Source organism: Amphiura filiformis, chromosome 2 (genome assembly GCF_039555335.1).
Source record: "Amphiura filiformis chromosome 2, Afil_fr2py, whole genome shotgun sequence".
In the NCBI taxonomy this organism is placed as follows: domain Eukaryota; kingdom Metazoa; phylum Echinodermata; class Ophiuroidea; order Amphilepidida; family Amphiuridae; genus Amphiura; species Amphiura filiformis.
In genome coordinates, this window is record NC_092629.1 from 21,793,253 (window position 1) to 21,811,236 (window position 17,984).

Consider the following 17,984-nt stretch of genomic DNA (forward strand, 5'->3'; position numbering starts at 1 on the left):
GCTGACCATCCACGTAGCAGAAGAGGGTAATGTGACACTTTGGAACTAGTTCTCAAATTACAAAACAAGAGGTGGTGCTATACCAAACAAAATTTCTTTAAAAACTTTGATGTGAAAAACTACTTGTCACAGTAAGTAACATTTCAGTATTTGTAGGTAAGAATTAGACTTTTGGTGGATATCGCAATCAAAACTTCATTTTATAAAGCACTTTGAATGTATTATTTTCTTTATGTGCGTTTATTGATACTTTAGACCCTATCATGTATTAATAATGTCGGTTCACAGCGGTTGAAAGAAGATTGAAGTAAGAAACAAAGGCACCAAAGTGACTTTAATTTGCTTAATTGCACACAAATCGCTTAAAACCGTTATTGCAGACTTGTGAAGTCCATCTTGGAGTCAGTTACGTCTTGTGGCCTTTCGTTTGAGGGCAACTACAATTAGCTTTATACCAGGGTCCATCCCTGTGTTGTCTACATCATTAGACAATGAGAACATTCGTTTTTCCATGGTATTCGTAGGTAACCTTAGCGAAAACGTCAAAAGTTACCTTCGAATAAATCAATTTGGACACAAATTACTCAGAAACCAGAAGGTCGGTAAACATTTAAAATGAAGCACACATGACAGTTGACAAATCCAAGTATTTATCCCCTTCTAATCTTCTTTGAATCTGATTTTTCTTTCAAATGAGAGACCGTCGTCTATTTCAGTACATATTTTTCAACAATTAAGCCGTATTCACTTTTGCATGGTGGGCATGTATGTGAATTCGCAACTTTCATTGACATATGATTTGATAGCAAACATACAGACCTTCGTTATGTACCAATATGGGCATTGGCATGAATGGCGGTGTTTCAAAATACTGTCATGATGTCAATTGTATGCGTAGGTAACATTCGGTTACCGAAATTTACCTACGAATACTTGCTTTTATTGTTGACATCTCAGAAATATTTAAACGCAGGCTATTGAAACTTGGTAGAAATAAAGTGTATTACCCTGCACCTATTGCTTAACTATTGTTTACTATTCTCTCACTTTGTGGAAATGACACAGCTTTTAACATGTATTCGAAGGTAATGCATATTTTTACCAAACCTACCTTTGTGCCATTTAGAATTTCTGGCAGCTAAACACAATAATAAAGATGTCCGAATGCAATGCATTTCAGTATTGGACATATCAAAGCTTGTATCAATTGCGCATTTATTAGTGATTTCCATTTTTAAAGATATATCTAGTGCTATGAAAAATTGTATTCGTAGGTAATGTAAAAAATACAATTCAAAAAATTATCACAAAAATTCATAATTATGTACAAATATGTGAAAAATTGAACAGGCAATCTTTGAATACACACCTTTCAGGAAATCAATTTAGATTCAATCCAATGACTTCTTTTCATAACTGATTTAGATGTTTTTAAAAATACTTTAAGAAATATTTTGAAAAAATGGGTAAAAATAGCATGTTTTGGGGTCTCTGTGTCTAAGTTTTGTACAGAAGGGGTCTTATTATATATGGCGCGAAGCGTATGATCAAGGCGAATAAACACAATACAAAAACGAATGCCAATTGATTAATACTGTTAAGTTATGGCCCTGAACATGCCGTGTACACTTTTCGTTGGATTCGACCATATATTATTATATTTTGTATGCACTCTTAAAGGGGCATTTCGTGATCCACAGCCTCATCCCCCCACTTTTCTCAAGAACAGTTGAGATTTTTATATCACTGGAAACCTCTGGCTACATAATGTTTATGTACAAAATATTTCTTGCAGATTAATTCGTTTAGCAAAGATATCGTGAAATTTGAATTTCGTTCTGGTGCACCAGAACGAAATTACAACGCATTGTCTATGGAGCAGTGTAATACACATAATCATGCATAACTCGCGAACGCAAAATCGGAATCAACTGAAATTTTGGGAATAGGTTTTTTCGTGGATATCTAATGAAAAATGACATAAATAGAGGATGCTAGGATCACGAAATACTCCTTTAAAGCGCGGTGTATATTTTGGTGTTGTAAAGTGGGCGGAGTGAAAAGTTGAATTAAAATTTAGGGTTTTTTTTCGTAATGCTCTGAGTCGCAGTAAAGTTGTGTTAAATATTACACCACTCACAAGGGAAAAAACCAGAAGATGATTTAAGGAAGCCCCACCATGCACTGCAAAAGTATTATCACTACAGTTTCAACTGCCACTTTACTTTTCAAATCCCATTGAACTCTGTGCAAAAGATGTTGTTTTAGAATTGTGCGTGTGTCATTATTACTTGGTCGATTTCAGAACACAAGTGATGTGTGTTTGTAGGATAATTCACACCTTCTGTAGATAACATAAAATGTGAAATCGACCACCATCTTCACAGCGTTTTTTATGTAAATATAACTGTACAAATTCAAATTAAACCATGTACGTGCAGTACGTCTATATGCAGTGGGTGAGTAGTGGTGTCATGTTCGCTCACACAGCTATGCTAACCGCAAGTAACATAGTGGAATGTTGGGAAGTGCTTAAAAATCATCCTCTGGGAAAAAACAATGTTATATCTCACAATTGCGTAAACCATACACCTTAAGGTTGGTCTGATCAATGGAATTATGGAACACATTTTAGCCTTTTAACTTCTAATTGTTGATTTAAAGTGTATACAAGTATACATATTTCGAATCGAAATTACCTTACGAATCCAGTGGTGACGTCAGATTAATTTAAAAATGCTAAATTTAAGAGAAAATCATCAAAAACCGTGAAAAATTCTTATTGATTTTCAAAAACTAGGTATGAAAATCTAGGATCCGTTTTTTTATTTTTATTTTTTTTTGAAATTTGACCATATTTGAGAAATATTCCATAAAAATGGTTAAAATTTGTCAGTTTCAGCCTAATTTAGGCAATACTGGTGTATATTTTTGTTTTTTGACGGAAATTAAAAATATGAAAAACGGCTCCTAGAGGAAAAGGAGCTGTACACGATAAGACCAAAATCTTACCTTTATTTTCTATAATGATAAAAACATGCACGAAAATGAACACGTTTTAAATCGCCGTTTTGTATCAAAAGTGGCAGTAGACAGCAATCGAACAACCCATGTTTTCAAATGTGACCATCTTGAATCCTGCAATTCACGCAGCTGGTATTCGCAATTAAGATACAACTTCCGCGCATGTTTTACGAAAATCCAAGAAATATTTTCCATAAAAAAGAGAAATAATTGTTCGTTAAGCCGTATGAAATTCCCGGCCGGCCATGTTTTCGATCATATTTTGTTGTGAGGCTCCGCGCAAGATACTATCAGGGTGAAGTGCACGAGGACTCGCACCTCGGCTTGTTGCGAGAGGCAAAAATACGCGCTTGGGCGCGAGGCAAAAATACTCGCTCGTTAGCAACGAGATTGACCTTTTCGGTAAATCCCATAACCCTTTGCGAGTACACCTAAGGACTCGTCATTTTGCGTCACGCCGCTCTGCGCCGATGCGCACATCGTTTATCGAACATCATTACTGCGCATTGCAAGTCGGCGTGACGTAAAATGACGAGTTCTCAGGTGTGCTCGCAAAGGGTTATGGGATTTACCGAAAAGGTCAATTGGCAAGGTGTCTCACCATTGACCATGTTTGTTGTGGACGATTTCAGATGGAAAAGGGTGAAATACCATATTTAAAAATGATAGAAAATTGGTAAAAAAAATAAAAAACCTAAAATGTTTCAGTTCAAACTTATAGTACAAAGACTAATAAATATAGAATTCAAGAAAACTGGAATTCGGCATTTTAAAAACATGCCATGGTTCAGACCAACCTTAAGAAGTACTTTTGGTACACAACGCGTGATAAACGCCCGCGGGGATACGCGAAGTGAATATTATCTCGCGCAATCATATTTTGTAACGTGCAACGGCTGTTCATCATGGAATCACGCAGTCAACATGGTCAATAGCTTTCCGTCAATGGGTTATTTAACCAAAGGCCTTACTAGAGTTATTGGTCTGGTGCTGAAATGGGAATATTTGACTTGACTCAAAAGTAGCGTCTGCACAATGTTTTTGGTGTTTTCTATATCTCTGAGACCTACTCGTTCAGAATCTGGCGGGTGGCACCCTGGCACCCGTGAGCATTTTGAAATAAATAACCCCAAAATTACCCCCATAGGGTTATACAGGGGTCAAAAATTTAAAGTGTTCAAATATCACTTCAAAGTATATCAAATCATTCGTCTAGGCCCAAAGGATCACAAATAATTATGTACAATGTATAGTTACTAAGATAGACAATAACAAACACTATAGGTTGACATTTAATCCTATTGATATTATTGACATAATTATCCAATATTTGTCATCGTAACTCATCAACCAGATATCGGAGCTAATGTAAACTATTATGTTTCTGAATTCCTTTTGGTAGACGAACAATTTACTACAACTTTCACGAAAATTGAAACAACTTAAATTTTTGACCCCTATGCAAAATGGAAATTGACCCTTGACCTGTTGCGGCATATAATTTCTGAACCAAATGTCGTATTGAGAAAAAAATACAAATAGACAAATACCCAGATAACATGCATGACCCAATGTTGGTTTTCGAACGCCAATCTTGGCATCGGCATTATTTTGCTGGCCATATTGGGCCAATCTTGGCTTTCCATTGGTAATCATCATAATTTTTGGCATCACTGTGGCAGCCTTAATTGGTCCAATATAGGCACAATATATTGGTTGTGAACAGCTGCCAACATGAAGCCAACAATCGTGATGCTATTGGCCCAATATTGGGCCACATTCGTCATGATCAATAAGACCAGTCTTGGCATTATTTTGCTGACCCATATTGGGTCAATCTTGGCTTTCAATTGGCAATTTTTACATTGGCATCAAGTTGGCAGCCAATATAGGTTTTCACACCAATTTCGGTAACAAATTGGGTGACAATTGGGTAATAAATAAGTATTGTGATGAGTACTAGTGTTTGGAGGACCTTCTCTAAATCCTAAATATTATATATACTAACTTGAAATAATAGGAAACAAAACCACGGATGATAAAACGCAGGGCAAACGCTATTTAACACCACGGATTACATATTTTAAAGGAAATACACAAGAATTTTCGGCACTTTCACTTCTAAGACCATACTTTTAAAAAGACAATTTCTATAGTACGTGTAACCATGCTCTCAAATACACTTGATGGCTATTCAACACCACGGTGATGAGTCGTAGTGTTAGCGGTTGGGACCATGTGACGTGATATTGAATTTTAGAAAGTCTACACAATTCGACAGCAACCTTGGAGCGGGACCACGCCCTTTTAAAAGGAATTCTTGTTGATGAACTTTTCAACAACAATTCCTTTTAAAAGGGAATAGTCGCAGAGCGGTACATGTATTAGTCATTTGAAAGATAAGTCACAAGTAATTGTTGTTTAATTTTTCGACAATTTCTTTATGTATTTCTGTAAGCCACGTGCCTCAAGTGAATATTTACCAAAATATTTTCAGTTGGTAGCTTGTTTGAAAATAACAGTTTAGGCCACATTATAAAAAAATGTTTCTCGTTAGGGGCCACATTTTCTTTGGAATGTGGGCTCATGAATATACCGGGGGTCATTGAATTTTTATACCAAAATAAGGGGGTCATAATTTTTTGACACCAAAAATACAGGAGTTTTAAAATTATTAGGTGCTGTGACTCAAAATATTTGCGCACTACACACATATTTTTTTAACTTGCATGCATGCAATTAAATTGTGTGCACAATCTTTAGGTAATCAAAATTTGTGTACACTCAGAATCTATCAAGCCTTGAAATAAGTAGACTGAAACCAGGAGCAATTTGTTTTTGAATATTGCTCCTGGTTCACTGCAATCACAGGGAACCAGGAGCAATTTGAAGAACGGGGAGCAATTTTCAAATAGTAAATCCTGTTCTGCATAATTATACAATACAGCATATCAGCACTGCTGCATCTACTGCTTATTTCCAAGGCTTGCTTTTGATCAACCTTTTTGGGCGAAAGCATTTCTCGCCCTTTTGCGATGGGTTTTGCGGGCCTACTTATTCCTCACAGCGTTGCAGAAAATAATCGTGCTGTCTATATAATCAGGAAACTACAGAGGCGATAGTGTACATTTAAATTTGTCATTACCACTTCATGTTGATATTCAAACAGTGCTATAAAGTTGTCTTGCCAAGGAATGCGTTTGTATTAAAAGAAATAATTGTTTTACAACTTGGATGAACTAGAATTACTTTTATGCAAATCCGAAAATTGCAACAGATATTTTCATTACTTTAAGATTTAGCGGTATTGCCAGATTTTACGTACAGTTGGGCTACATTAATAGCCTCATTATAGTTTTATTAATACTGGCAAAATACTTGCTTGTATGTGCTTGCTGTTCTACTATAGCGTATACAATCTGTCAATGATACTATAACCACACAGTCAATTAATTTATGTCAACATGTCTTTTTTGAGATCGCATGCAAACATTATCTTATTTACATAATGGTTTACCAGTTTACCGCCTCTTAGAACCCGATAGACGGTGACCAACACTATGGACCACAATAGCCTAATCTCAATGGCATAGTCCAATAACCTCAAATAAACAATCATAGTGCAAAATTTAACCTAACTTGCAGAGTATGAGTTTTTGTACCCAAAGTTTCGAGAACAGGTTATTGGCGAGTTAAAAAATAGGCGAGTTAGAAAAAGGCGAGTTAAAATGGCGAGTTACCCCCTGCAGTGTTTTCCGGAAAGTCCATGTGGCGAGTTGTGAATTTCCGGAAAGTCCATGCGGCGAGTTGTGAATTTCCGGAAAGTCCATGCGGCGAGTTGTGAATTTCCGGAAAGTCTACGCGGCGAGTTGTGAATTTCCAGAAGGTCCACATGGCGAGTTGTGAATTTCCGGAAAGTCCACGTGGCGAGTTGTGAATTTCCGGAAAGTCCAAGATTTTGAACCAAAAATGCAGTTTTGGTCAAAATTCAAAAACTGATTTAAAAAAAATTGATACTTGTATTCTTTGACTCATGTCAGTTTCATAATTATACTTCAGAGGTTGTTTAAATGTAACCCCAGAATACATTGCAGCCACTGATGGCATGTGGTTTGAGAAACACATGGTTATTTTCAGAAAATATCACACTGGGCTCCTGCTGTGCATGGTCAAGGTTGTTATACAACCAGATAAGCTATGTGTCTGCATGCATGCATGTGCAAGAAAACTTTGCTGGTTTCATCTTCTTTTCCCAAGCATTTAAAATATCTAAAATTGTTTTAAAAACACACAACTTTTTAACTTTCTTGGTGGCAATGTATCCACAAACATTAGCCGTACCAAATTATCAATTCAAAACATAAAAGTCTCGATGAATATTCCATCAACTCACTAATGGGACTTCATCATGGTGTTACTGTAACTCGCCACCAGGACTTCATACTGTTACTGTAACTCGCCACCAGGACTTCATAGTGTTACTGTAACTCGCCACCGGGACTTCATAGTGTTACTTTAACTCGCCACCGGGACTTCATAGTGTTACTGTAACTCGCCACCGGGACTTCATAGTGTTACTGTAACTCGCCACCGGGACTTCATAGTGTTACTGTAACTCGCCACCGGGACTTCATAGTGTTACCCATGGGAATATCTAAAAATAGCCTGACTCTGTGGGGGGTAACTCGCCTTTTTAACTCGCCTTTACCTAACTCGCCCATATTGTAACTCGCCTAAAACATGCTCTCCAAAGTTTCAAAGTCATTCAATGAATGTACAAATGTATGTTGTATAGTTGTCCAATACGCTGCAGCATGGTACAGTGTATGAGTAGGCATCTTATCAAGATCAAGATAGTGATAGTGACATAACAATTAACATGCTTATCTTACCAAGGTCTTATCTATCTGCATGGTGTAATTGAAAATTATGGTGTATTTGTTTTAAGGATGAAACAACTGGCTTCTTTTGCATGGAAATTAGACCAAATTACTATACAAGATGTATCAAAAGTTTGGTACCCAGCAGTTTTGATAGTTATTGAAAAGTCTGGTTCTTCCAAATGCAATATCGCGTCCCCCTTAAAATGATAAAATGATCAGACCATAAATCGTTTGTGACTGTTTATGACATTAATTAACAAATTATGCGGATCCTAGATTATAAGATGCCTACTCATACACTGTACCAACTTCACCCACTTCATGAGCAAAAAAGAAAACTTTCCCCACCAACTCTAAAAAAAACCTTCCCCACCTAACTGTGTATAAATGCATGATAAAAAAACAAAACTTTCCCCGAACCCAACTTTCTACCCCCCTCAGTATCAAATGGTGCGTCCCTTAGTTTAATTCTTTCAATCAAAATTTCGCTCCTCTGCTAATGATGACAAGTGATAATCGAAGTAATACTGCATTAGGCCAAATAAAAAAATAAACATGTTTCACGTCCCCTCCCGCTTCCTTTTTGGAGGTTTCTTCAATTATATGTTTATATTTTGCAATTCAGTTATAACTTTTTAAAAATTATGTCTAGGAAGCCTTCCCAATATACAAGAAACAATTTGGAAGGTTTTGAGATCATTAGAGGGGGCCTACCCCTCAGAACAACAAATAAAAAGATGCCTCCTCCTTTTTGATAGTTTACGGCGAGTTTTGTAATTATTACTTGATTTTGATATTTAGGTAATACGATAAAGTCATCATAGGCAGTAATGTGTTTGTATTAAAAGAAATAACAAAAATAATTATTTAAGGAATAGAAATACTATTTGGAAATTGCAGCAAAGATGTCTTTATTTGAACAGTACCAGTTCTCCAGTTTTGCTAGTTTTACTAATCTTTGGGCTAAATTAATAGCATCGTAAAGGTCATAATTTTAAACTGACAGCTTTGCTATGTACTTTATAGCTTGTATGTGCATTGTGTTCAGTGTGTACATAGGCTATTTACCTTTCAAATCTTGTGACAAATTATGCTTGCTGATGCTTGTGTAATGTATTATTCGCTACTTGCACGGTTCCGCCATTATGCACTATGTGCGGGAGAGCCTCGAACTGGCAGCATACATGAATGGGAATTGAACTAGTCATAACGTTCTGTGTAAGGTTACATAATTCTTCCTTTCATGTATGCTGCCAGTTCGAGGCTCTCCCGCACATAGTGCATAATGGCGGAACCGTGCAAGTAGCGAATAGACAGATTATTAGAATGCATGTGCAGCCCTGTCCTGCATGTATGTAGCACCAGTAGAAATGGCCCAGGTTGAATAAAATAAATAAACCTTTGAATGAATAATTAAATATTTTATTCCCTGGATTATATTTGTTGGGACAAAATAATGATATATTTTGACGCTTTGAAATACAGTTATATAATCATGATCAAACTGTTCCCCTCATAAGTTGTATCAAAACAATATATTGAGGAAATAGATATGACAGATTTTGAAACTTTGACATGGAAAGATACCTGGGAAAGATAGCCCAGACCTGTTGTCTCACCAGAGAAGATGAGTAGAAGTCTTCTCATCTGATGATTAAAAAAACCTCTAGGTATGATAACGAAAATGTTTTAAATAACTATTATCTACAACAATTATAACAATGTTTTTTTATAAAAATTAATGTTAAGATAAAACGTTATGATGTGAAGGGTTAATATAAAATCAGGGAAAATCTGTTCCAACTGACCAGCAGGGAACCAAAGGATGGATCCAAACGGATATAACAGTGTCACACTCACACTAGTAATGGATAAGATTAAAATCAGGGAAAATATGACACAACATGATCCAATGGGGGAATAACATAAACGAAACTTTTTTAACTTTGTTTATACGTTTTGTGTTATTCCCCCATTGGAAATCGATGTTATACGTGTAATATTTTCCCTGTTTTTAATTGTGAAGGGTTACTCATTCTTTCATTTCTCTTGACAATTTTTTCATTTGCTCGCCCTATTCCTTTTAAAGGAATTTTTATTGTGTACTCTGTGTGCATCCTTTGCCCTTACAAATTACAATTAAATTTTTGAGCGCTCCATACCATAGTTCCAACAAGAAATAATTTGTTTTGAGTCTTGTGGGCAGAAGGGGATCATAAACATTTTCAACCTGAGATGGGAGGGGGGTCATAAAAATATTCAGCAAGCAAAGTACACACCAAAAATCCTGCTCAAATCTCAAATAATGAATTATTTTGGGATTTGGGGGTGGGCACTGGGCAGCAACAGGAAATCAAACATTACTTATGTAGAGCATAATAGCCAGTATCCTAATTGAGTACTCTTGTACATAATATACATATTTTGAGCCCAGTACCCCACTTTGAACACTATAGTGGGACCCTAAAAATTCATTATTTTCATTCCCAGGCAATCCCGGCAATTATTTCAAACAACTTTGGTGCCCACTTTTAAGAAGAAACAGTTTAGATTTCCATTGTTATTTTGTTTTCTTGTGCCATAACAATCACTTACAACTAAGGTTCCTCGAAAGTGCTCGGAGACTTCAAACATATTTGAAAGGTACCATGAGTAAAGGGGAAATTGAAATATTGGTGAACCCTACATAGGCTATGAAGAACAAAACTCAAGTTTCAGTGTTGCATTTTATTTAATGTACCATAAAAGTATGCATACACACATACTATCATATTAACATATTATGACACATTATTTTTTTTTCCATCCATATAAGTGCCACCAAATTTCAATCAGTTAGGGCAGAAAACATGACACAAAAGAAAGACAAGTTGGAGAACATACATTTATTATTTCTGTAGTTTATCAGTATATCTGCCCAGGAGAAATATTATTGAGTTATTTTAAATCTATGCCAAGTTTACATTTTAAATACGTCATTTCACCTGGAGTTTGTAGTGACTTCATAAAGCATCCACATGTGCAAGAGCATTTTGATTGCCCCACCAGTACTGGCTCGATGAGAATTATGCTGCGATTCTTAGACCAATGTGTGCATTTATTTTCATGGCTACATTAGCCCATAACCACCAAACTCAAGGGGAAACACACTTTTGTATAACATTTTGTTCTTTTCTGACATTTCTTTGGATTAGCAGTAAAGACAGTTAGACAGCACATATTCTAAAATGCTCTCTGTTTTTATCAATTTTACTGCCTAATGTAGTGAGCATGTGCATATATTATAACCGTAACAGAAAATAGGTGAAACAGCCTGTGTAATAATTATGCAAATAAATGATGAAAACTGTGAAAACTGAAGCGGCAAAGCAGGGACATGTTGCTCTTGAAATGTACCTTTTTTTTATTTCAAGGACAGTATTGCTCCCCTTGCAATTTGAAAAACGCAGACATTTTTGTCTACATTTTGCCTGTGTCTGTCATATCCCTAATTCATGGAAGAAGTAGTGATGTAACAGGATAAATTACCACAGCGATAGGTGAAAAGGTCACTGTCGGATTGTATTTTTTTGATGTGTCGCCCTACATTATATAAAGTAGGCACACTCATCACCTGTCATGTCTGTGAATGTGTGCAATCATAGATTAAAAACATTACCGCTCTTTGCAAAGACACTAATCGTACCTGTGCAAGTGAAACGTACATGGACCAGGTACAGGTCTTTATGCATGTTCTTTGATCATTAATGGTGCGATACAAATTTACCACGTATGTCTAGTGCAGGGCAATACGTTCAAAAATGTTTTCATACATCGCTTTGGTAATTAATCCTGTTACATCACTACTTGAACTTCTACAGCAAATTAGAATGATCATGCATAACGATGATATTATTTTACTCCCACAATGTCAGACATTGTCAGCTTTCTATACAAGGCATGTATATTCTGAGGAGAAATCAGGTACAGATTAGCTACACTACATGGAATGTTGAAAAATGTTCCTAAATATCTTGATGCACTTTGTAAAACCACGAGTCGCATCATCAGGCGCAGGCACATGTAGTCATCGCTGTTGTTATTACGCTCACACCATTCATCTCATGGACAAAATCCCAGGTGACATGTCAATTACCCAACTCTACCAAAACCAGTGGGCCAATATTGACACTGGGATTAGTAAGGTTGAGCAATCCTTTTCTCCCCAAGCAGTCCCAAGCAGAGTCCCAAGTCAATGGATGCTTAACTCTTCACCACTTCAGTATCAGTAATGGATGGTGTCCTGAAATAAAAAAATAAAAAATAAAAAAATTATAAAACCGATCGACGATTCGCATTATTTCCTTGAGTCGCAAAACTTGTTATCAATAGCAAATCACCACTGTCACTGAATTGCATAATTCTACCTGCATTTGAATTTTGATTACCATGATTACGGTACCGTACTTTACTAGTGATTTTTAAATCGCACATTTTACTCAAGAACTTTAGCTTCAAATTTTTGCACGATTGTACGCATTTGATACTGGAGTCTATTGCTGTCGTTTTCCGGTCGATCAATATCAACTGACATTTTAGGCAATGGATGTTATTTTGTTATGTAGAAATGATTAAAGTTATTTACAATGATTCAAGTGTATCTTTTGTGTAAAGGTTGCCTATTTTAGCAAAATTGTAGTGTTGTGATCGGCTGTGTTTACTTCTAAACTTTCACTGCTTTACAGTGTCATGCTTCAGTGAATTCGACTAGATTTCGAGTGCAATGATCTCTAGGCTTGAGTTGTTCGAGAGGTCTAGCCACGAATTTGCTCACTGATAGCTTCACATTCGAGGCTAGAGACCATTGCATTCAAAATCTAGTTGGATTCGCTGAAGCATGACACCGTGTAAAGCAATGGAAGTTCAGAAATAAACACAGTGGGTCACGACGGGCAATCACATCTAAAATGTTGCAAAAATTGCAATTCAACCAAATTTTAGACTTCAATAATAGGTAAATTTATATCAAAAGGTCCCGGCAAAAGGTACAGACTCGGTTGACTCATTGAAATAACTTCATCCAAATTTCAACATTAACACAATATAACATCCGGTGCAAAAAATGTCAACGCCGTCCGACCGAAAAATGCTAGCAATATACTCTAGCATCGAATGCATAACTATCATGTGCAAATTCAAAGCTATAGAGTTCACCTTGAGCAACGCACACGCACACTGTGTGACTGCTACTGATATGCCCTTACGCAGCTAGTACTGGAGCAGAAACATAAGATCACCACCCGTTGGGGACCATTCACAAACACTTGTAACGGGGGGGGTGCTGATGCAAAAAAAGGGGCCCTGAAAGTTTTTATCCCTCTGAAGGGGGGTGGGGGCTTTAAAAAATCACCTAATTTTTCTCATACTCATACTAGTCATCGAACATGAGTTTACACTATTTCCTATGGGGTTGACGTACATCATTTTTCATGGCCAAATGGGGGGGGGAGGTAGCTCGTTCTTGTAGCGGTTCCGTTGTCGCACTGGCCTACTACACATATAAACGTAGATTGCATGGCGATCGAGTGTTATCGTCAGAGCACCTCGGACTGGGGGGGGGGGGCGGAAAATAATGTTAGGTCCGCCCACCGGGAGGGGTGGGGGTAGGGCCGGCTGAAAAAAAAGTGCATTTTCATTTTGCATCAGCCCAGCCCCCCCTTAACAAGTGTTTGTGAATGGTCCCTTGATACACATGACAGAAGTAGAGTGATTTTTAAATGAAATTTTAAATTAAAATCCCTGTTCTGTGAGTAAACACTCAAAATTCAAATTTGAAAGTCCAAGTTAAGTAATTTTGTAATTACGGTAATTTACAAATTACATCAGTCATGGTCATGTGGTGAAGAATAATCAAGAATCTGATGCCAGCAAGCAACAAAATGAGCACAATTTCAACTAGTTCAACAGTCATGACAGTGTTTTGACGCTTCGCACACATGCACATACAGCCACAGGGCGCCCAAGCTGCCGAATTCTACTCCGCTACCGTAATTTTGTCTAAGCTTTCATGTCGTGATCAAACACACAAAAGTGCAATTCTGCAGGAAGTAGTGACAGGATAAACTTACTATTCATTACCTTGTGTGGGTGACAATATCGCCAGGAATTCCAATGTTTAATCGCTAATCCAAATGAATTATTTGCTATCACGGCGAACACATCCCATAGGCACCGCCATTTTGTTGTGACGAACCAATTTCTGTCGTGCAATCTGATTGGTCTAACTGTAGACACTGTAGAAAACTGTAGAAAAATTGTAGACAACTGTAGACTTTTGACCAATCAGGAGATAGCTCACGAAACTGTAGACATGAACTGTAGACTCTCGACCAATCAGAGCTAAGAACTGTAGGCAACTGTAGACACAATTGCACTTCCCACGGACTCACATCTGCGTCCCTCTCTTACCGCGAAGCGGGCAAGAGATGACACATATCGTCTTTTCCCGGGGCAATAACGTCCAATAAATACAGTAATCCATTGCATCAATATTGGCCCAATACTAAAATTACATAATTGTTAAAACATTGGCAGCCAAATGTTTGCCAATAAGAAATAAGTACAGTAGGCCTACCAATGTTGGTTCAATATCTGTGACAAGGTTTGCGCCAAGCTGAGGCCAACATTGGCCCAAGCCCAATTTTGGACCAATCTTGGGCCCATGAGCAAATGATATTGGTGTGATATCAGCAACCAATGTTGGGCCATTATGGAACATACATTGGGCCACCATTGGCCCAATATCGCCATGTTATCTGGGAATCACTATCATTTGCAATATGATGTGAACTACCAAATCGCAATAGTGTCAAACCTTAACTTTCAGTGTTGCTAATTGATCAGCAACTATGCCTAACCCATTTTTCTTGAATCACTTATTTCAGCCACTTCAATATAAAGTTCAGCCCTACAGTTGGTTGACAAATATATAAAGAGCGACATTTTCACGAATTTTTTTGTGGGACCTGAGAGCACATCAGACATATCGAATTGCATTTCGAAAACGAGGAATGTCCTTTTGATATCAAATATTGGTAAATTATGCTTTACAAATCCACTTGATTACTCACGTTTTTAGACGTTTCATCTTCCTACGGAAGACTTCATCAGTAATGTGATGAACCAGCAACACCCCACAAAACAAAATATAAAACTCATCTTTCTTGCTCTGCTTGGCCAAGGTTTCAACTTGTTGGTCATTGAGGGAAAATGAGTTCCCAGTCCCCACAGCTGAGATACAAAGTTCTTTGTACTGATTTCCTGTCACCCCCCCATTTTTGATAATCTTTCACAAAATGAGTTTTTTGTCTAAATTTACTATTATGTCATTATTTTTCTTTGTGAACGTTTATCCCGGGGGGGGGACACTCAACTTTGGAAGTGACGGTATGTGCCTGTCAATAGGCCCCCTCTTTTGAAGTCGACTATACCCGATGACCCCTTTTTTAAAAGCCATACCCGATGACCCCCCTTTTTTTAGTTGCGGCTACCCACTGCCCCCTTTTTTGGTTGCGGCTACCCAATGACCCCCTTTTTTTTTATAGAATAGCATCATCAAAATGCAACAAAAAATGCCGAAACTGTCAAATTTTGCTCCATTTTTTCAAAATTATGCCGAAATTTTCAAAATTTTGCTCCATTTTATCAAATATTTCAACCCGATGACCCTTTCTTTAAAATCTTATACTCGATGACCCCCTTTTTTCAAAATATTGTACCCAATCACCCCCTTTTTTATTTTGTTTGTACCCAATGACCCCCTTTTTTAAAATAACGCTTTGTACCCGATAGGCCCCTACTTCGCGACTCCGGTAGGCACATACCCGTCACTTAAAGTTGAGTGCCCCCCTTCCCCCGGGACGTTTATATTTTGACCAAAGATGTTCCCAGTTTAGTAAGACCCTTTTTGGGGGTAAAATATTCCCAAATGCAGTCTCACAGAATGACCCGGGGGATTTCAGATGACTCACTTTTTTTGGTATCAAATATCTCACCGAAAGACACCTAGTTTCAAATGATGTTTGCACATCCCTGTCATTTCCAAATTCCAGTGCCCCTTCCGCTCCGGAAATAGAGCTTCTTTTTTGAAATAAATGTTCTTATGAAATTTTGGACTTAATATATCTTCCAAACTGTTTTTATTTTTCAAACGAGAAAAGTGAAACCTGACAATCCTTCCATTTACGTAATAAAATACTGTTTTAAAATAAAGCCTATTGTCAGGTTAGCTGATACGAAGAAATTGGTTCAAATACCTAAATGGTCCAGGGTCCAGCACAACATAAGCCCCTTGCCTAGTTCTAACGTTATAATAATACATTAATAGCTCTTGATGGCACTAAATGTAAACACATCACATCAACATGATAAAGTAGCCATATTCCCTTTTTGGAAGACCTAATATGCAGAAAAAAGACTCGTTTGGACAGCCCTCATCCTGGATTTTATACCCCTGAACCTAATGTACATGATGGCTCATGATTTAAAGTCTGCACAAAAAGTAACGCAGCTGTTATAAATACGCTTATAGCTTCAGAACTAATAATTGTTTCCACAATATTTCTACATAGAAAGAATGATGATTTATTTACGTGCATTTTGTTGATACCCCATTCGTCGAATGTCGTTCAATATTAACAACACAGTAGTACTTTTAAAGAAAAATATCCGAGTTTACAGCGATCAGTGGCTATTGTCAGGTTAGCTGATACGAAGAAATTGGTTCAAATACCTAAATGGTCCAGGGTCCAGCACAACATAAGCCCCTTGCCTAGTTCTAAAGTTATAATAATACATTAATAGCTCTTGATGGCACTAAATGTAAACACATCACATCAACATGATAAAGTAGCCATATTCCCTTTTTGGAAGACCTAATATGCAGAGAAAAGACTCGTTTGGACAACCCTCATCCTGGATTTTATACCCCTGAACCTAATGTACATGATGGCTCATGATTTAAAGTCTGCACAAAAAGTAACGCAGCTGTTATAAATACGCTTATAGCTTCAGAACTAATAATTCTTTCCACAATATTTCTACATAGAAAGAATGATGATTTATTTACGTGCATTTTGTTGATACCCCATTCGTCGAATGTCGTTCAATATTAACAACACAGTAGTACTTTTAAAGAAAAATATCCGAGTTTACAGCGATCAGTGGCTATTACGCACGCACTGTGGCACGTAAAACCCTCCATTTATCATATTCACGCTGACTTCGAATCAATACAAATGGGTATTTGTAAATTTAGTAACGTATCGAAACGTATGGAAATGGATGGAAAAGGATGGAAATGGATGGGAAAAGGATAGGAACGGATAGCAAAGGATGAAAATGGGTCGGAATGAATAAAAATATGACTCGAAATATCTCGAAATGAGTACAATAAGAGCTAAAATTCGTCAAAATGTGTTTCACCCGTCGGTCAAAATGCTCAAATCATAGGACGAGCCGCCACAGCAGCATGAAACCACAGATACTATTACATGAATATTCCAATATCTGTGATGAAACATTGGCAGATCTCAATAGGTCAAGGCCATAATGTAATATTACTATTTCAAAATAATTTGTGTAATCAAATGTTCATGACATCATACATACACCAGTTGCAAACTTTTCAAGATAATTATTGAAATATAAATCTTTTAAAATCCTTTTTTGAAGTAGTTCATCACTCATCAGCTATTATAAAGTACTATAAATAGAAAGTAACAATCCTGGAGAAGAACTGCATCATAAAAAAAGTTTGGTGAAAATTTTCTTGATAAAAATTGTGTATTTTTCCACAATTCATTCACCAAATTATGATATTATGATATCTAAATCATATTAAATCAAATTTTAGAATTTTATGCTCAGATTAAATTTAAACACATTTTAAGGTCTATTTGATATGGGAATTGGAAACTCATACCAGCGATATCCTCCTACATGCAGGAATAGGCCTATAAAAATGTATATAAATCAAAAGTTAAAGACATAATGTACGATCTATTAAATTGAGTTTGGTCAATTTTTTTCAAACCTAAT